This window comes from Myotis daubentonii, chromosome X, assembly GCF_963259705.1.
Source record: "Myotis daubentonii chromosome X, mMyoDau2.1, whole genome shotgun sequence".
In the NCBI taxonomy this organism is placed as follows: domain Eukaryota; kingdom Metazoa; phylum Chordata; class Mammalia; order Chiroptera; family Vespertilionidae; genus Myotis; species Myotis daubentonii.
The window spans coordinates 78,913,631-78,936,820 of NC_081861.1; positions in this window are offsets into that span (position 1 = coordinate 78,913,631).

Genomic DNA, 23,190 nt, shown 5'->3' on the forward strand with positions numbered 1-23,190 from the left:
AGGACTATACTGTTTATGTTTGTAATTGGAGGCCGAATTTCTCTGGCGTTTTCTGTGTGGATAAGTTACAATGCTGACGATTCGAGTATATAGTTGTAGGAACTCTCTCTAATTGTGGTAAAACTCTTCAAATACGCAATTATAGTTTCCCGAAATGATTAAAAACTTGTAAGAAACACTTGAAATAAAAGGATATAGGCTCTTACTACATTTCCTGCCATTTTCAATCACTGAGGTTACCAGTGGAAAGCTTGGAAATGACCAGAAAACTGATAATATTTACAACTCCGATTAATTTAGGGAGCGTTTCCAATTCAATTTGGTTTCAAATATTAGGAATTCAGGGTTATTCAGCTCAAAATTTGTTTAAAAACACTGTAAGTAAGGACTATACTGTTTATGTTTACAATTGGAGGCCGAATTTCTCTGGCGTTTTCTGTGTGGATAAGTTACAATGCTGACGATTCGAGTATATAGTTGTAGGAACTCTCTCTAATTGTGGTAAAACTCTTAATACGCAATTATAGTTTCCCGAAATGATTAAAAACTTGTATGAAACACTTGAAATAAAAGGAAATAGGTTCTTACTACATTTCCTGCCGTTTTCAATCACGGAGGTTACATGAGGAAAGCTTGGAAATGACGAGAAAACTGATAATATTTACAACTCCGATTAATTTAGGGAGCATTTCCAATTCAATTTGCTTTCAAATATTAGGAATTAGATTTATACAGCTCAAAATTTGTTTAGAAACACTGTAAGTAAGGATATACTGTGTATGTTTTCAATTGGAGGCCCAATTTCTCTGGCGTTTTCTGTGTGAATCAGTTAAAATGCTGACGATTCCAGTATATAGTTGTAGGAACACTCTCTAATTCTGCTCAAACTCTTCAAATACGCAATTATAGTTTCCAGAAATGAATAAAAACTTGTAAGAAACACTTGAAATAAAAGGATATAGGCTCTTACTACATTTTCTGCCATTTTCATTCATGGATGTTACCAGTGGAAAGTTTGGAAATGACCAGAAAACTGATAATATTTACAACTCCAGCTACTTTTAAGAAGCGTTTTCACTTGAATTTCCTTTCAAATATTAGGAATTAGGTTTATACAGCTCAAAACTTGTGTAGAAAGACTGTAAGTGAGGACTATATTGTTTATGTTTATAATTGGAGTCCGAATTTTTCTGGCGTTTTCTGTGTGGATAAGTTAAAATGCTGATGATTTGAGTATATAGTTGTGGGAACTCTCTCTAATTGTGGTAAAACTCTACAAATACGCAATTATTGTTTCCCGAAATGATTAAAAACTTGTAAGAAACACTTGAAATAAAAGGATATAGGCTCTTACTACATTCCTTTCCATTTTCAATCACGGAGGTTACCAGTGGAAAGTTCGGAAATGACCAGAAAACTGATAATATTTACAACTCCAGCTACTTTAGGAAGCGTTTTCACTTGAATTTGCTTTCAAATATAAGGAATTAGGTTTATACAGCTCAAAATTTGTGTAGAAATACTGGAAGTGAGGACTAAACTGTTTATGTTTATAATTGGAGGCTGAATTTCTCTGGCGTTTTCTGTGTGGATAAGGTACAATTATGACGATTCGAGTATATAGTTGTAGGAACTCTAATTGTGGTAAAACTCTTCAAATACGCAATTATAGTTTCCCGAAATGATTAAAAACTTGGAAGAAACACTTGAAATAAAAGGTAATAGATTCATACTGCATTTTCTGCCATTTTCATTCATGGAGGTTACCAGTGGAAAGCTTGGAAATGACCAGAAAACTGATAATATTTACAACTCCGATTAATTTAGGGAGCGTTTCCAATTCAATTTGTTTCAAATATTAGGAATTCAGGGTTTTCAGCTCAAAATTTGTTTAGAAACACGGTAAGTAAGGACTATACTGTTTATGTTTACAATTGGAGGCCAAATTTCTCTGGCGTTTTCTGTGTGAATCAGTTAAAATGCTGACGATTCCAGTATATACTTGTAGGAACACTCTCTAATTCTGGTCAAACTCTTCAAATACGCAATTATAGTTTCCAGAAATGAATAAAAACTTGTAAGAAACACTTGAAATCAAAGGTAATAGATTCATACTACATTTTCTGCCATTTTCATTCATGGAGGTTACCAGTGGAAAGCTTGGAAATGACCAGAAAACTGATAATATTTACAACTCCGATTAATTTAGGGAGCGTTTTGGATTCAATTTGTTTCAAATATTAGGAATTCAGGGTTATTCAGCTCAAAATTTGTTTAAAAACACTGTAAGTAAGGACTATACTGTGTATGTTTACAATTGGAGGCCGAATTTCTCTCGCGTTTTCTGTGTGGATAAGTTACAATGCTGACGATTCGAGTATATAGTTGTAGGAACTCTCTCTAGTTTGGTCAAACTCTTCAAATACGCAATTATAGTTTCCCGAAATGATTAAAAACTTGTAAGAAACACTTGAAATAAAAGGATATAGGCTCTTACTACATTTCCTGCCATTTTCAATCACGGAGGTTACCAGTGGAAAGTTTGGAAATGACCAGAAAACTGATAATATTTACAACTCCAGCTACTTTAGGAAGCGTTTTCACTTGAATTTGCTTTCAAATATAAGGAATTAGGTTTATACAGCTCAAAATTTGTGTAGAAATACTGGAAGTGAGGACTATACTGTTTATGTTTATAATTGGAGGCCGAATTTCTCTGGTGTTTTCTGTGTGGATAAGTTACAATGATGACGATTCCAGTATATACTTGTAGGAACACTCTCTAATTCTGGTCAAACTCTTCAAATACGCAATTATAGTTTCCAGAAATGATTAAAAACTTGTATGAAACACTTTAAATAAAAGGAAATATGTTCTTACTACATTTCCTGCCATTTTCAATCACGTAGGTTACCAGTGGAAAGTTCGGAAATGACAAGAAAACTGATAATATTTACAACTCCGGCTACTTTTTGGAAGCGTTTTCACATGAATTTGCTTTCAAATATTAGGAATTAGATTTATACAGCTCAAAATTTGTTTAGAAACCCTGTAAGTAAGGACTATACTGTTTATGTTTACAATTGGAGGCCGAATTTCTCTGGCGTTTTCTGTGTGAATCAGTTAAAATGCTGACGATTCCAGTATATACTTGTAGGAACACTCTCTAATTCTGGTCAAACTCTTCAAATACGCAATTATAGTTTCCAGAAATGATTAAAAACTTGTATGAAACACTTTAAATAAAAGTAAGTAGGTTCTTACTACATTTCCTGCCATTTTCAATCACGGAGGTTACCAGTGGAATGTTCGGAAATGACCGGAAACTGATAATATTTACAACTCCGGCTACTTTTTGGAAGTGTTTTCACATGAATTTGCTTTCAAATATTAGGAATTAGATTTATACACCTCAAAATTTGTTTAGAAACACTGTAAGTAAGGACTATACTTTTTATGTTTACAATAGGAGGCCAAATTTCTCTGGCGTTTTCTGTGTGAATCAGTTAAAATGCTGACGATTCCAGTATATAGTTGTAGGAACACTCTCTAATTCTGGTCAAACTCTTCAAATACGCAATTATAGTTTCCAGAAATGAATAAAAACTTGTAAGAAACACTTGAAATAAAAGGTAATAGATTCATACTACATTTTCTGCCATTTTCATTCATGGAGGTTACCAGAGGAAAGCTTGGAAAGGACCAGAAAACTTATAATATTTACAACTCCGAATAATTTAGGGAGCGTTTCCAATTCAATTTGTTTCAAATATTAGGAATTGAGGGTTATTCAGCTCAAAATTTGTTGAAAAACACTGTAAATAAGGACTATACTGTTTATGTTTACAATTGGAGGCCGAATTTCTCTGGCGTTTTCTGTGTGGATAAGTTACAATGCTGACGATTCGAGTATATAGTTGTAGGAACTCTCTCTAATTGTGGTAAAACTCTTCAAATACGCAATTATAGTTTCCCGAAATGATTAAAAACTTGTAAGAAACACTTGAAATAAAAGGATATAGGCTCTTACTACATTTCCTGCCATTTTCAATCACGGAGGTTACCAGTGGAAAGTTTGGAAATGACCAGAAAACTGATAATATTTACAACTCCAGCTACTTTAGGAAGCGTTTTCACTTGAATTTGCTTTCAAATATAAGGAATTAGGTTTATACAGCTCAAAATTTGTGTAGAAATACTGGAAGTGAGGACTATACTGTTTATGTTTATAATTGGAGGCCGAATTTCTCTGGTGTTTTCTGTGTGGATAAGTTACAATGATGACGATTCCAGTATATACTTGTAGGAACACTCTCTAATTCTGGTCAAACTCTTCAAATACGCAATTATAGTTTCCAGAAATGATTAAAAACTTGTATGAAACACTTTAAATAAAAGGAAATAGGTTCTTACTACATTTCCTGCCATTTTCAATCACGGAGGTTACCAGTGGAATGTTCGGAAATGACCAGAAAACTGATAATATTTACAACTCCGGCTACTTTTTGGAAGTGTTTTCACATGAATTTGCTTTCAAATATTAGGAATTAGATTTATACACCTCAAAATTTGTTTAGAAACACTGTAAGTAAGGACTATACTGTTTATGTTTACAATTGGAGGCCAAATTTCTCTGGCGATTTCTGTGTGAATCAGTTAAAATGCTGACGATTCCAGTATATAGTTGTAGGAACACTCTCTAATTCTGGTCAAACTCTTCAAATACGCAATTATAGTTTCCAGAAATGAATAAAAACTTGTAACAAACACTAGAAATAAAAGGTAATAGATTCATACTGCATTTTCTGCCATTTTCATTCATGGAGGTTACCAGTGGAAAGCTTGGAAATGACCAGAAAACTGATAATATTTACAACTCCGATTAATTTAGGGAGCGTTTCCAATTCAATTTGTTTCAAATATTAGGAATTCAGGGTTATTCAGCTCCAAATTTGTTTAAAAACACTGTAAGTAAGGACTATACTGTTTATGTTTACAATTGGAGGCAGAATTTCTCGGGCGTTTTCTGTGTGAATCAGTTAAAATGATGACGATTCCAGTAAATACTTGTAGGAACACTCTCTAATTCTGGTCAAACTCTTCAAATACGCAATTATAGTTTCCCGAAATGATTAAAAACTTGTAAGAAACACTTGAAATAAAAGGTAATAGATTCATACTACATTTTCTGCCATTTTCATTCATGGAGGTTACCAGAGGAAAGCTTGGAAAGGACCAGAAAACTTATAATATTTACAACTCCGAATAATTTAGGGAGCGTTTCCAATTCAATTTGTTTCAAATATTAGGAATTCAGGGTTATTCAGCTCAAAATTTGTTGAAAAACACTGTAAATAAGGACTATACTGTTTATGTTTACAATTGGAGGCCGAATTTCTCTGGCGTTTTCTGTGTGAATCAGTTAAAATGCTGACGATTCCAGTATATAGTTGTAGGAACTCTCTCTAATTGTGGTAAAACTCTTCAAATACGCAATTATAGTTTCCCGAAATGATTAAAAACTTGTAAGAAACACTTGAAATAAAAGGATATAGGCTCTTACTACATTTCCTGCCATTTTCAATCACGGAGGTTACCAGTGGAAAGTTTGGAAATGACCAGAAAACTGATAATATTTACAACTCCAGCTACTTTAGGAAGCGTTTTCACTTGAATTTGCTTTCAAATATAAGGAATTAGGTTTATACAGCTCAAAATTTGTGTAGAAATACTGGAAGTGAGGACTATACTGTTTATGTTTATAATTGGAGGCCGAATTTCTCTGGTGTTTTCTGTGTGGATAAGTTACAATGATGACGATTCCAGTATATACTTGTAGGAACACTCTCTAATTCTGGTCAAACTCTTCAAATACGCAATTATAGTTTCCAGAAATGATTAAAAACTTGTATGAAACACTTTAAATAAAAGGAAATAGGTTCTTACTACATTTCCTGCCATTTTCAATCACGGAGGTTACCAGTGGAATGTTCGGAAATGACCAGAAAACTGATAATATTTACAACTCCGGCTACTTTTTGGAAGTGTTTTCACATGAATTTGCTTTCAAATATTAGGAATTAGATTTATACACCTCAAAATTTGTTTAGAAACACTGTAAGTAAGGACTATACTGTTTATGTTTACAATTGGAGGCCAAATTTCTCTGGCGTTTTCTGTGTGAATCAGTTAAAATGCTGACGATTCCAGTATATAGTTGTAGGAACACTCTCTAATTCTGGTCAAACTCTTCAAATACGCAATTATAGTTTCCAGAAATGAATAAAAACTTGTAAGAAACACTTGAAATAAAAGGTAATAGATTCATACTGCATTTTCTGCCATTTTCATTCATGGAGGTTACCAGTGGAAAGCTTGGAAATGACCAGAAAACTGATAATATTTACAACTCCGATTAATTTAGGGAGCGTTTCCAATTCAATTTGTTTCAAATATTAGGAATTCAGGGTTATTCAGCTCAAAATTTGTTTAAAAACACTGTAAGTAAGGAGTATACTGTTTATGTTTACAATTGGAGGCCGAATTTCTCTGGCGTTTTCTGTGTGAATCAGTTAAAATGATGATGATTCCAGTATATAGTTGTGGGAACTCTCTCTAATTGTGGTAAAACTCTTCAAATACGCAATTATAGTTTCCCGAAATGATTAAAAACTTGTAAGAAACACTTGAAATAAAAGGATATAGGCTCTTACTACATTTCCTGCCATTTTCAATCACGGAGGTTACCAGTGGAAAGTTTGGAAATGACCAGAAAACTGATAATATTTAAAACTCCAGCTACTTTAGGAAGCGTTTTCACTTGAATTTGCTTTCAAATATAAGGAATTAGGTTTATACAGCTCAAAATTTGTGTAGAAATACTGGAAGTGAGGACTATACTGTTTATGTTTGTAATTGGAGGCGGAATTTCTCTGGCGTTTTCTGTGTGGATAAGTTACAATGCTGACGATTCGAGTATATAGTTGTAGGAACTCTCCCTAATTGTGGTAAAACTCTTCAAATACGAAATTATAGTTTCCAGAAATGATTAAAAACTTGTAAGAAACACTTGAAATAAAAGGATATAGGCTCTTACTACATTTCCTGCCATTTTCAATCACGGAGGTTACCAGTGGAAAGCTTGGAAATGACCAGAAAACTGATAATATTTACAACTCCGATTAATTTAGGGAGCGTTTCCAATTCAATTTGTTTCAAATATTAGGAATTCAGGGTTATTCAGCTCAAAATTTGTTTAAAAACAATGTAAGTAAGGACTATACTGTTTATGTTTACAATTGGAGGCCGAATTTCTCTGGCGTTTTCTGTGTGAATCAGTTAAAATGCTGACGATTCCAGTATATACTTGTAGGAACACTCTCTAATTCTGGTCAAACTCTTCAAATACGCAATTATAGTTTCCAGAAATGAATAAAAACTTCTAAGAAACACTTGAAATAAAAGGTAATAGATTCATACTACATTTTCTGCCATTTTCATTCATGGAGGTTACCAGAGGAAAGCTTGGAAAGGACCAGAAAACTTATAATATTTACAACTCCGAATAATTTAGGGAGCGTTTCCAATTCAATTTGTTTCAAATATTAGGAATTCAGGGTTATTCAGCTCAAAATTTGTTGAAAAACACTGTAAGTAAGGACTATACTGTTTATGTTTACAATTGGAGGCCGAATTTCTCTGGCGTTTTCTGTGTGGATAAGTTACAATGCTGACGATTCGAGTATATAGTTGTAGGAACTCTCTCTAATTGTGGTAAAACTCTTCAAATACGCAATTATAGTTTCCCGAAATGATTAAAAACTTGTAAGAAACACTTGAAATAAAAGGATATAGGCTCTTACTACATTTCCTGCCATTTTCAATCACGGAGGTTACCAGTGGAAAGTTTGGAAATGACCAGAAAACTGATAATATTTACAACTCCAGCTACTTTAGGAAGCGTTTTCACTTGAATTTGCTTTCAAATATAAGGAATTAGGTTTATACAGCTCAAAATTTGTGTAGAAATACTGGAAGTGAGGACTATACTGTTTATGTTTATAATTGGAGGCCGAATTTCTCTGGTGTTTTCTGTGTGGATAAGTTACAATGATGACGATTCCAGTATATACTTGTAGGAACACTCTCTAATTCTGGTCAAACTCTTCAAATACGCAATTATAGTTTCCAGAAATGATTAAAAACTTGTATGAAACACTTTAAATAAAAGGAAATAGGTTCTTACTACATTTCCTGCCATTTTCAATCACGGAGGTTACCAGTGGAATGTTCGGAAATGACCAGAAAACTGATAATATTTACAACTCCGGCTACTTTTTGGAAGTGTTTTCACATGAATTTGCTTTCAAATATTAGGAATTAGATTTATACACCTCAAAATTTGTTTAGAAACACTGTAAGTAAGGACTATACTGTTTATGTTTACAATTGGAGGCCAAATTTCTCTGGCGTTTTCTGTGTGAATCAGTTAAAATGCTGACGATTCCAGTATATAGTTGTAGGAACACTCTCTAATTCTGGTCAAACTCTTCAAATACGCAATTATAGTTTCCTGAAATGAATAAAAACTTGTAAGAAACACTTGAAATAAAAGGTAATAGATTCATACTACATTTTCTGCCATTTTCATTCATGGAGGTTACCAGTGGAAAGCTTGGAAATGACCAGAAAACTGATAATATTTACAACTCCGATTAATTTAGGGAGCGTTTCCAATTCAATTTGTTTCAAATATTAGGAATTCAGGGTTATTCAGCTCAAAATTTGTTTAAAAACACTGTAAGTAAGGAGTATACTGTTTATGTTTACAATTGGAGGCCGAATTTCTCTGGCGTTTTCTGTGTGAATCAGTTAAAATGATGATGATTCCAGTATATAGTTCTGGGAACTCTCTCTAATTGTGGTAAAACTCTTCAAATACGCAATTATAGTTTCCCGAAATGATTAAAAACTTGTAAGAAACACTTGAAATAAAAGGATATAGGCTCTTACTACATTTCCTGCCATTTTCAATCACGGAGGTTACCAGTGGAAAGTTCGGAAATGACCAGAAAAATGATAATATTTACAACTCCGGCTACTTTTTAGAAGCGTTTTCACTTGAATTTCCTTTCAAATATTAGGAATTAGATTTATACAGCTCAAAATTTGTTTAGAAACACTGTAAGTAAGGACTATACTGTTTATGTTTACAATTGGAGGCAGAATTTCTCGGGCGTTTTCTGTGTGAATCAGTTAAAATGATGACGATTCCAGTATATACTTGTAGGAACACTCTCTAATTCTGGTCAAACTCTTCAAATACGCAATTATAGTTTCCAGAAATGATTAAAAACTTGTATGAAACACTTGAAATAAAAGGAAATAGGTTCTTACTACATTTCCTGCCGTTTTCAATCACGGAGGTTACATGAGGAAAGCTTGGAAATGACGAGAAAACTGATAACATTTACAACTCCGATTAATTTAGGGAGCGTTTTGAATTCAATTTGTTTCAAATATTAGGAATTCAGGGTTATTCAGCTCAAAATTTGTTTAAAAACACTGTAAGTAAGGACTATACTCTTTATGTTTACAATTGGAGGTCGAATTTCTCTGGCGTTTTCTGTGTGAATCAGTTAAAATGATGACGATTCCAGTATATACTTGTAGGAACACTCTCTAATTGTGGTAAAACTCTTCAAATACGCATTTATAGTTTCCCGAAATGATTAAAAACTTGTAAGAAACACTTGAAATAAAAGGATATAGGCTCTTACTACATTTCCTGCCATTTTCATTCACGGAGGTTACCAGTGGAAAGTTTGGAAATGACCAGAAAACTGATAATATTTACAACTCCAGCTACTTTAGGACGCGTTTTCACTTGAATTTGCTTTCAAATATAAGGAATTATGTTTATACAGCTCAAAATTTGTCTAGAAATACTGGAAGTGAGGACTATACTGTTTATGTTTATAATTGGAGGCCGAATTTCTCTGGCGTTTTCTGTGTGGATAAGTTACAATGCTGACGATTCGAGTATATAGTTGTAGGAACTCTATCTAATTGTGGTAAAACTCTTCAAATACGCAATTATAGTTTCCCGAAATGACTAAAAACTTGTAAGAAGCACTTGCAATAAAAGGTAATAGATTCATACTACATTTTCTGCCATTTTCATTCATGGAGGTTACCAGTGGAAAGCTTCGAAATGACCAGAAAACTGATAATATTTACAACTCCGATTAATTTAGGGAGCGTTTTGAATTCAATTTGTTTCAAATATTAGGAATTCAGGGTTACTCAGCTCACAATTTGTTTAAAAACACTGTAAGTAAGGACTATACTGTTTATGTTTACAATTGGAGGCCGAATTTCTCTGGCGTTTTCTGTGTGAATCAGTTAAAATGATGACGATTCCAGTATATACTTGTAGGAACACTCTCTAATTCTGGTCAAACTCTTCAAATACGCAATTATAGTTTCCAGAAATGATTAAAAACTTGTATGAAACACTTTAAATTAAAGGAAATAGGTTCTTACTACATTTCCTGCCATTTTCAATCACGGAGGTTACCAGTGGAAAGTTCGGAAATGACCAGAAAAATGATAATATTTACAACTCCGGCTACTTTTTAGAAGCGTTTTCACTTGAATTTCCTTTCAAATATTAGGAATTAGGTTTATACAGCTCAAAATTTGTGTAGAAATACTGGAAGTGAGGACTATACTGTTTATGTTTATAATTGGAGGCTGAATTTCTCTGGCGTTTTCTGTGTGGATAAGTTACAATGCTGACGATTCGAGTATATAGTTGTAGGAACTCTCTCTAGTTTGGTCAAACTCTTCAAATACGCAATTATAGTTTCCCGAAATGATTAAAAACTTGTAAGAAACACTTGAAATAAAAGGATATAGGCTCTTACTACATTTCCTGCCATTTTCAATCACGGAGGTTACCAGTGGAAAGTTTGGAAATGACCAGAAAACTGATAATATTTACAACTCCAGCTACTTTAGGAAGCGTTTTCACTTGAATTTGCTTTCAAATATAAGGAATTAGGTTTATACAGCTCAAAATTTGTGTAGAAATACTGGAAGTGAGGACTATACTGTTTATGTTTATAATTGGAGGCCGAATTTCTCTGGTGTTTTCTGTGTGGATAAGTTACAATGATGACGATTCCAGTATATACTTGTAGGAACACTCTCTAATTCTGGTCAAACTCTTCAAATACGCAATTATAGTTTCCAGAAATGATTAAAAACTTGTATGAAACACTTTAAATAAAAGGAAATATGTTCTTACTACATTTCCTGCCATTTTCAATCACGTAGGTTACCAGTGGAAAGTTCGGAAATGACAAGAAAACTGATAATATTTACAACTCCGGCTACTTTTTGGAAGCGTTTTCACATGAATTTGCTTTCAAATATTAGGAATTAGATTTATACAGCTCAAAATTTGTTTAGAAACCCTGTAAGTAAGGACTATACTGTTTATGTTTACAATTGGAGGCCGAATTTCTCTGGCGTTTTCTGTGTGAATCAGTTAAAATGCTGACGATTCCAGTATATACTTGTAGGAACACTCTCTAATTCTGGTCAAACTCTTCAAATACGCAATTATAGTTTCCCGAAATGATTAAAAACTTGTATGAAACACTTTAAATAAAAGTAAGTAGGTTCTTACTACATTTCCTGCCATTTTCAATCACGGAGATTACCAGTGGAATGTTCGGAAATGACCGGAAACTGATAATATTTATAACTCCGGCTACTTTTTGGAAGTGTTTTCACATGAATTTGCTTTCAAATATTAGGAATTAGATTTATACACCTCAAAATTTGTTTAGAAACACTGTAAGTAAGGACTATACTGTTTATGTTTACAATAGGAGGCCAAATTTCTCTGGCGTTTTCTGTGTGAATCAGTTAAAATGCTGACGATTCCAGTATATAGTTGTAGGAACACTCTCTAATTCTGGTCAAACTCTTCAAATACGCAATTATAGTTTCCAGAAATGAATAAAAACTTGTAAGAAACACTTGAAATAAAAGGTAATAGATTCATACTACATTTTCTGCCATTTTCATTCATGGAGGTTACCAGTGGAAAGCATGGAAATGACCAGAAAACTGATAATATTTACAACTCCGATTAATTTAGGGAGCGTTTCCAATTCAATTTGTTTCAAATATTAGGAATTCAGGGTTATTCAGCTCAAAATTTGTTTAAAAACACTGTAAGTAAGGAGTATACTGTTTATGTTTACAATTGGAGGCAGAATTTCTCTGGCGTTTTCTGTGTGAATCAGTTAAAATGATGATGATTCCAGTATATAGTTGTGGGAACTCTCTCTAATTGTGGTAAAACTCTTCAAATACGCAATTATAGTTTCCCGAAATGATTAAAAACTTGTAAGAAACACTTGAAATAAAAGGATATAGGCTCTTACTACATTTCCTGCCATTTTCAATCACGGAGGTTACCAGTGGAAAGTTTGGAAATGACCAGAAAACTGATAATATTTACAACTCCAGCTACTTTAGGAAGCGTTTTCACTTGAATTTGCTTTCAAATATAAGGAATTAGGTTTATACAGCTCAAAATTTGTGTAGAAATACTGGAAGTGAGGACTATACTGTTTATGTTTGTAATTGGAGGCCGAATTTCTCTGGCGTTTTCTGTGTGGATAAGTTACAATGCTGACGATTCGAGTATATAGTTGTAGGAACTCTCTCTAATTGTGGTAAAACTCTTCAAATACGCAATTATAGTTTCCCGAAATGATTAAAAACTTGTAAGAAACACTTGAAATAAAAGGATATAGGCTCTTACTACATTTCCTGCCATTTTCAATCACTGAGGTTACCAGTGGAAAGCTTGGAAATGACCAGAAAACTGATAATATTTACAACTCCGATTAATTTAGGGAGCGTTTCCAATTCAATTTGGTTTCAAATATTAGGAATTCAGGGTTATTCAGCTCAAAATTTGTTTAAAAACACTGTAAGTAAGGACTATACTGTTTATGTTTACAATTGGAGGCCGAATTTCTCTGGCGTTTTCTGTGTGGATAAGTTACAATGCTGACGATTCGAGTATATAGTTGTAGGAACTCTCTCTAATTGTGGTAAAACTCTTAATACGCAATTATAGTTTCCCGAAATGATTAAAAACTTGTATGAAACACTTGAAATAAAAGGAAATAGGTTCTTACTACATTTCCTGCCGTTTTCAATCACGGAGGTTACATGAGGAAAGCTTGGAAATGACGAGAAAACTGATAATATTTACAACTCCGATTAATTTAGGGAGCATTTCCAATTCAATTTGCTTTCAAATATTAGGAATTAGATTTATACAGCTCAAAATTTGTTTAGAAACACTGTAAGTAAGGATATACTGTGTATGTTTTCAATTGGAGGCCCAATTTCTCTGGCGTTTTCTGTGTGAATCAGTTAAAATGCTGACGATTCCAGTATATAGTTGTAGGAACACTCTCTAATTCTGCTCAAACTCTTCAAATACGCAATTATAGTTTCCAGAAATGAATAAAAACTTGTAAGAAACACTTGAAATAAAAGGATATAGGCTCTTACTACATTTTCTGCCATTTTCATTCATGGATGTTACCAGTGGAAAGTTTGGAAATGACCAGAAAACTGATAATATTTACAACTCCAGCTACTTTTAAGAAGCGTTTTCACTTGAATTTCCTTTCAAATATTAGGAATTAGGTTTATACAGCTCAAAACTTGTGTAGAAAGACTGTAAGTGAGGACTATATTGTTTATGTTTATAATTGGAGTCCGAATTTTTCTGGCGTTTTCTGTGTGGATAAGTTAAAATGCTGATGATTTGAGTATATAGTTGTGGGAACTCTCTCTAATTGTGGTAAAACTCTACAAATACGCAATTATTGTTTCCCGAAATGATTAAAAACTTGTAAGAAACACTTGAAATAAAAGGATATAGGCTCTTACTACATTCCTTTCCATTTTCAATCACGGAGGTTACCAGTGGAAAGTTCGGAAATGACCAGAAAACTGATAATATTTACAACTCCAGCTACTTTAGGAAGCGTTTTCACTTGAATTTGCTTTCAAATATAAGGAATTAGGTTTATACAGCTCAAAATTTGTGTAGAAATACTGGAAGTGAGGACTAAACTGTTTATGTTTATAATTGGAGGCTGAATTTCTCTGGCGTTTTCTGTGTGGATAAGGTACAATTATGACGATTCGAGTATATAGTTGTAGGAACTCTAATTGTGGTAAAACTCTTCAAATACGCAATTATAGTTTCCCGAAATGATTAAAAACTTGGAAGAAACACTTGAAATAAAAGGTAATAGATTCATACTGCATTTTCTGCCATTTTCATTCATGGAGGTTACCAGTGGAAAGCTTGGAAATGACCAGAAAACTGATAATATTTACAACTCCGATTAATTTAGGGAGCGTTTCCAATTCAATTTGTTTCAAATATTAGGAATTCAGGGTTTTCAGCTCAAAATTTGTTTAGAAACACGGTAAGTAAGGACTATACTGTTTATGTTTACAATTGGAGGCCAAATTTCTCTGGCGTTTTCTGTGTGAATCAGTTAAAATGCTGACGATTCCAGTATATACTTGTAGGAACACTCTCTAATTCTGGTCAAACTCTTCAAATACGCAATTATAGTTTCCAGAAATGAATAAAAACTTGTAAGAAACACTTGAAATCAAAGGTAATAGATTCATACTACATTTTCTGCCATTTTCATTCATGGAGGTTACCAGTGGAAAGCTTGGAAATGACCAGAAAACTGATAATATTTACAACTCCGATTAATTTAGGGAGCGTTTTGGATTCAATTTGTTTCAAATATTAGGAATTCAGGGTTATTCAGCTCAAAATTTGTTTAAAAACACTGTAAGTAAGGACTATACTGTGTATGTTTACAATTGGAGGCCGAATTTCTCTCGCGTTTTCTGTGTGGATAAGTTACAATGCTGACGATTCGAGTATATAGTTGTAGGAACTCTCTCTAGTTTGGTCAAACTCTTCAAATACGCAATTATAGTTTCCCGAAATGATTAAAAACTTGTAAGAAACACTTGAAATAAAAGGATATAGGCTCTTACTACATTTCCTGCCATTTTCAATCACGGAGGTTACCAGTGGAAAGTTTGGAAATGACCAGAAAACTGATAATATTTACAACTCCAGCTACTTTAGGAAGCGTTTTCACTTGAATTTGCTTTCAAATATAAGGAATTAGGTTTATACAGCTCAAAATTTGTGTAGAAATACTGGAAGTGAGGACTATACTGTTTATGTTTATAATTGGAGGCCGAATTTCTCTGGTGTTTTCTGTGTGGATAAGTTACAATGATGACGATTCCAGTATATACTTGTAGGAACACTCTCTAATTCTGGTCAAACTCTTCAAATACGCAATTATAGTTTCCAGAAATGATTAAAAACTTGTATGAAACACTTTAAATAAAAGGAAATATGTTCTTACTACATTTCCTGCCATTTTCAATCACGTAGGTTACCAGTGGAAAGTTCGGAAATGACAAGAAAACTGATAATATTTACAACTCCGGCTACTTTTTGGAAGCGTTTTCACATGAATTTGCTTTCAAATATTAGGAATTAGATTTATACAGCTCAAAATTTGTTTAGAAACCCTGTAAGTAAGGACTATACTGTTTATGTTTACAATTGGAGGCCGAATTTCTCTGGCGTTTTCTGTGTGAATCAGTTAAAATGCTGACGATTCCAGTATATACTTGTAGGAACACTCTCTAATTCTGGTCAAACTCTTCAAATACGCAATTATAGTTTCCAGAAATGATTAAAAACTTGTATGAAACACTTTAAATAAAAGTAAGTAGGTTCTTACTACATTTCCTGCCATTTTCAATCACGGAGGTTACCAGTGGAATGTTCGGAAATGACCGGAAACTGATAATATTTACAACTCCGGCTACTTTTTGGAAGTGTTTTCACATGAATTTGCTTTCAAATATTAGGAATTAGATTTATACACCTCAAAATTTGTTTAGAAACACTGTAAGTAAGGACTATACTTTTTATGTTTACAATAGGAGGCCAAATTTCTCTGGCGTTTTCTGTGTGAATCAGTTAAAATGCTGACGATTCCAGTATATAGTTGTAGGAACACTCTCTAATTCTGGTCAAACTCTTCAAATACGCAATTATAGTTTCCAGAAATGAATAAAAACTTGTAAGAAACACTTGAAATAAAAGGTAATAGATTCATACTACATTTTCTGCCATTTTCATTCATGGAGGTTACCAGTGGAAAGCTTGGAAATGACCAGAAAACTGATAATATTTACAACTCCGATTAATTTAGGGAGCGTTTCCAATTCAATTTGTTTCAAATATTAGGAATTCAGGGTTATTCAGCTCAAAATTTGTTTAAAAACACTGTAAGTAAGGAGTATACTGTTTATGTTTACAATTGGAGGCAGAATTTCTCTGGCGTTTTCTGTGTGAATCAGTTAAAATGATGATGATTCCAGTATATAGTTGTGGGAACTCTCTCTAATTGTGGTAAAACTCTTCAAATACGCAATTATAGTTTCCAGAAATGATTAAAAACTTGTAAGAAACACTTGAAATAAAAGGATATAGGCTCTTACTACGTTTCCTGCCATTTTCAATCACGGAGGTTACCAGTGGAAAGTTTGGAAATGACCAGAAAACTGATAATATTTACAACTCCAGCTACTTTAGGAAGCGTTTTCACTTGAATTTGCTTTCAAATATAAGGAATTAGGTTTATACAGCTCAAAATTTGTGTAGAAATACTGGAAGTGAGGACTATACTGTTTATGTTTGTAATTGGAGGCCGAATTTCTCTGGCGTTTTCTGTGTGGATAAGTTACAATGCTGACGATTCGAGTATATAGTTGTAGGAACTCTCTCTAATTGTGGTAAAACTCTTCAAATACGCAATTATAGTTTCCCGAAATGATTAAAAACTTGTAAGAAACACTTGAAATAAAAGGATATAGGCTCTTACTACATTTCCTGCCATTTTCAATCACTGAGGTTACCAGTGGAAAGCTTGGAAATGACCAGAAAACTGATAATATTTACAACTCCGATTAATTTAGGGAGCGTTTCCAATTCAATTTGGTTTCAAATATTAGGAATTCAGGGTTATTCAGCTCAAAATTTGTTTAAAAACACTGTAAGTAAGGACTATACTGTTTATGTTTACAATTGGAGGCCGAATTTCTCTGGCGTTTTCTGTGTGGATAAGTTACAATGCTGACGATTCGAGTATATAGTTGTAGGAACTCTCTCTAATTGTGGTAAAACTCTTAATACGCAATTATAGTTTCCCGAAATGATTAAAAACTTGTATGAAACACTTGAAATAAAAGGAAATAGGTTCTTACTACATTTCCTGCCGTTTTCAATCACGGAGGTTACATGAGGAAAGCTTGGAAATGACGAGAAAACTGATAATATTTACAACTCCGATTAATTTAGGGAGCGTTTCCAATTCAATTTGCTTTCAAATATTAGGAATTAGATTTATACAGCTCAAAATTTGTTTAGAAACACTGTAAGTAAGGACTATACTGTGTATGTTTTCAATTGGAGGCCCAATTTCTCTGGCGTTTTCTGTGTGAATCAGTTAAAATGCTGACGATTCCAGTATATAGTTGTAGGAACACTCTCTAATTCTGCTCAAACTCTTCAAATACGCAATTATAGTTTCCAGAAATGAATAAAAACTTGTAAGAAACACTTGAAATAAAAGGATATAGGCTCTTACTACATTTTCTGCCATTTTCATTCATGGATGTTACCAGTGGAAAGTTTGGAAATGACCAGAAAACTGATAATATTTACAACTCCAGCTACTTTTAAGAAGCGTTTTCACTTGAATTTCCTTTCAAATATTAGGAATTAGGTTTATACAGCTCAAAACTTGTGTAGAAAGACTGTAAGTGAGGACTATATTGTTTATGTTTATAATTGGAGTCCGAATTTTTCTGGCGTTTTCTGTGTGGATAAGTTAAAATGCTGATGATTTGAGTATATAGTTGTGGGAACTCTCTCTAATTGTGGTAAAACTCTACAAATACGCAATTATTGTTTCCCGAAATGATTAAAAACTTGTAAGAAACACTTGAAATAAAAGGATATAGGCTCTTACTACATTCCTTTCCATTTTCAATCACGGAGGTTACCAGTGGAAAGTTCGGAAATGACCAGAAAACTGATAATATTTACAACTCCAGCTACTTTAGGAAGCGTTTTCACTTGAATTTGCTTTCAAATATAAGGAATTAGGTTTATACAGCTCAAAATTTGTGTAGAAATACTGGAAGTGAGGACTAAACTGTTTATGTTTATAATTGGAGGCTGAATTTCTCTGGCGTTTTCTGTGTGGATAAGGTACAATTATGACGATTCGAGTATATAGTTGTAGGAACTCTAATTGTGGTAAAACTCTTCAAATACGCAATTATAGTTTCCCGAAATGATTAAAAACTTGGAAGAAACACTTGAAATAAAAGGTAATAGATTCATACTACATTTTCTGCCATTTTCATTCATGGAGTTTACCAGTGGAAAGTTCGGAAATGACAAGAAAACTGATAATATTTACAACTCCGGCTACTTTTTGGAAGCGTTTTCACATGAATTTGCTTTCAAATATTAGGAATTAGATTTATACAGCTCAAAATTTGTTTAGAAACCCTGTAAGTAAGGACTATACTGTTTATGTTTACAATTGGAGGCCGAATTTCTCTGGCGTTTTCTGTGTGAATCAGTTAAAATGCTGACGATTCCAGTATATACTTGTAGGAACACTCTCTAATTCTGGTCAAACTCTTCAAATACGCAATTATAGTTTCCAGAAATGATTAAAAACTTGTATGAAACACTTTAAATAAAAGTAAGTAGGTTCTTACTACATTTCCTGCCATTTTCAATCACGGAGGTTACCAGTGGAATGTTCGGAAATGACCGGAAACTGATAATATTTACAACTCCGGCTACTTTTTGGAAGTGTTTTCACATGAATTTGCTTTCAAATATTAGGAATTAGATTTATACACCTCAAAATTTGTTTAGAAACACTGTAAGTAAGGACTATACTTTTTATGTTTACAATAGGAGGCCAAATTTCTCTGGCGTTTTCTGTGTGAATCAGTTAAAATGCTGACGATTCCAGTATATAGTTGTAGGAACACTCTCTAATTCTGGTCAAACTCTTCAAATACGCAATTATAGTTTCCAGAAATGAATAAAAACTTGTAAGAAACACTTGAAATAAAAGGTAATAGATTCATACTACATTTTCTGCCATTTTCATTCATGGAGGTTACCAGTGGAAAGCTTGGAAATGACCAGAAAACTGATAATATTTACAACTCCGATTAATTTAGGGAGCGTTTCCAATTCAATTTGTTTCAAATATTAGGAATTCAGGGTTATTCAGCTCAAAATTTGTTTAAAAACACTGTAAGTAAGGAGTATACTGTTTATGTTTACAATTGGAGGCAGAATTTCTCTGGCGTTTTCTGTGTGAATCAGTTAAAATGATGATGATTCCAGTATATAGTTGTGGGAACTCTCTCTAATTGTGGTAAAACTCTTCAAATACGCAATTATAGTTTCCAGAAATGATTAAAAACTTGTAAGAAACACTTGAAATAAAAGGATATAGGCTCTTACTACATTTCCTGCCATTTTCAATCACGGAGGTTACCAGTGGAAAGTTTGGAAATGACCAGAAAACTGATAATATTTACAACTCCAGCTACTTTAGGAGCGTTTTCACTTGAATTTGCTTTCAAATATAAGGAATTAGGTTTATACAGCTCAAAATTTGTGTAGAAATACTGGAAGTGAGGACTATACTGTTTATGTTTGTAATTGGAGGCCGAATTTCTCTGGCGTTTTCTGTGTGGATAAGTTACAATGCTGACGATTCGAGTATATAGTTGTAGGAACTCTCTCTAATTGTGGTAAAACTCTTCAAATACGCAATTATAGTTTCCCGAAATGATTAAAAACTTGTAAGAAACACTTGAAATAAAAGGATATAGGCTCTTACTACATTTCCTGCCATTTTCAATCACTGAGGTTACCAGTGGAAAGCTTGGAAATGACCAGAAAACTGATAATATTTACAACTCCGATTAATTTAGGGAGCGTTTCCAATTCAATTTGGTTTCAAATATTAGGAATTCAGGGTTATTCAGCTCAAAATTTGTTTAAAAACACTGTAAGTAAGGACTATACTGTTTATGTTTACAATTGGAGGCCGAATTTCTCTGGCGTTTTCTGTGTGGATAAGTTACAATGCTGACGATTCGAGTATATAGTTGTAGGAACTCTCTCTAATTGTGGTAAAACTCTTAATACGCAATTATAGTTTCCCGAAATGATTAAAAACTTGTATGAAACACTTGAAATAAAAGGAAATAGGTTCTTACTACATTTCCTGCCGTTTTCAATCACGGAGGTTACATGAGGAAAGCTTGGAAATGACGAGAAAACTGATAATATTTACAACTCCGATTAATTTAGGGAGCGTTTCCAATTCAATTTGCTTTCAAATATTAGGAATTAGATTTATACAGCTCAAAATTTGTTTAGAAACACTGTAAGTAAGGACTATACTGTGTATGTTTTCAATTGGAGGCCCAATTTCTCTGGCGTTTTCTGTGTGAATCAGTTAAAATGCTGACGATTCCAGTATATAGTTGTAGGAACACTCTCTAATTCTGCTCAAACTCTTCAAATACGCAATTATAGTTTCCAGAAATGAATAAAAACTTGTAAGAAACACTTGAAATAAAAGGATATAGGCTCTTACTACATTTTCTGCCATTTTCATTCATGGATGTTACCAGTGGAAAGTTTGGAAATGACCAGAAAACTGATAATATTTACAACTCCAGCTACTTTTAAGAAGCGTTTTCACTTGAATTTCCTTTCAAATATTAGGAATTAGGTTTATACAGCTCAAAACTTGTGTAGAAAGACTGTAAGTGAGGACTATATTGTTTATGTTTATAATTGGAGTCCGAATTTTTCTGGCGTTTTCTGTGTGGATAAGTTAAAATGCTGATGATTTGAGTATATAGTTGTGGGAACTCTCTCTAATTGTGGTAAAACTCTGCAAATACGCAATTATTGTTTCCCGAAATGATTAAAAACTTGTAAGAAACACTTGAAATAAAAGGATATAGGCTCTTACTACATTCCTTTCCATTTTCAATCACGGAGGTTACCAGTGGAAAGTTCGGAAATGACCAGAAAACTGATAATATTTACAACTCCAGCTACTTTAGGAAGCGTTTTCACTTGAATTTGCTTTCAAATATAAGGAATTAGGTTTATACAGCTCAAAATTTGTGTAGAAATACTGGAAGTGAGGACTAAACTGTTTATGTTTATAATTGGAGGCTGAATTTCTCTGGCGTTTTCTGTGTGGATAAGGTACAATTATGACGATTCGAGTATATAGTTGTAGGAACTCTAATTGTGGTAAAACTCTTCAAATACGCAATTATAGTTTCCCGAAATGATTAAAAACTTGGAAGAAACACTTGAAATAAAAGGTAATAGATTCATACTACATTTTCTGCCATTTTCATTCATGGAGGTTACCAGTGGAAAGCTTGGAAATGACCAGAAAACTGATAATATTTACAACTCCGATTAATTTAGGGAGCGTTTCCAATTCAATTTGTTTCAAATATTAGGAATTCAGGGTTTTCAGCTCAAAATTTGTTTAGAAACACGGTAAGTAAGGACTATACTGTTTATGTTTACAATTGGAGGCCAAATTTCTCTGGCGTTTTCTGTGTGAATCAGTTAAAATGCTGACGATTCCAGTATATACTTGTAGGAACACTCTCTAATTCTGGTCAAACTCTTCAAATACGCAATTATAGTTTCCAGAAATGAATAAAAACTTGTAAGAAACACTTGAAATCAAAGGTAATAGATTCATACTACATTTTCTGCCATTTTCATTCATGGAGGTTACCAGTGGAAAGCTTGGAAATGACCAGAAAACTGATAATATTTACAACTCCGATTAATTTAGGGAGCGTTTTGGATTCAATTTGTTTCAAATATTAGGAATTCAGGGTTATTCAGCTCAAAATTTGTTTAAAAACACTAAGTAAGGACTATACTGTTCATGTTTACAATTGGAGGCCGAATTTCTCTGGCGTTTTCTGTGTGAATCAGTTAAAATGATGACGATTCCAGTATATACTTGTAGGAACACTCTCTAATTCTGGTCAAACTCTTCAAATACGCAATTATAGTTTCCAGAAATGATTAAAAACTTGTATGAAACACTTTAAGTCAAAGGAAATAGGTTTTTACTACATTTCCTGCCGTTTTCAATCACGGAGGTTACATGAGGAAAGCTTGGAAATGACGAGAAAACTGATAACATTTACAACTCCGATTAATTTAGGGAGCGTTTTGAATTCAATTTGTTTCAAATATTAGGAATTCAGGGTTATTCAGCTCAAAATTTGTTTAAAAACACTGTAAGTAAGGACTATACTGTGTATGTTTACAATTGGAGGCCGAATTTCTCTGGCGTTTTCTGTGTAGATAAGTTACAATGCTGACGATTCGAGTATATAGTTGTAGGAACTCTCTCTAATTGTGGTAAAACTCTTCAAATACGCAATTATAGTTTCCCGAAATGATTAAAAACTTGTAAGAAACACTTGAAATAAAAGGTAATAGATTCATACTACATTTTCTGCCATTTTCATTCATGGAGGTTACCAGTGGAAAGCTTCTAAATGACCAGAAAACTGATAATATTTACAACTCCAGCTACTTTAGGAAGCGTTTTCACTTGAATTTGCTTTCAAATATAAGGAATTAGGTTTATACAGCTCCAAATTTGTGTAGAAATACTGGAAGTGAGGACTAAACTGTTTATGTTTATAATTGGAGGCTGAATTTCTCTGGCGTTTTCTGTGTGGATAAGTTACAATTATGACGATTCGAGTATATAGTTGTAGGAACTCTAATTGTGGTAAAACTCTTCAAATACGCAATTATAGTTTCCCGAAATGATTAAAAACTTGGAAGAAACACTTGAAATAAAAGGTAATAGATTCATACTACATTTTCTGCCATTTTCATTCATG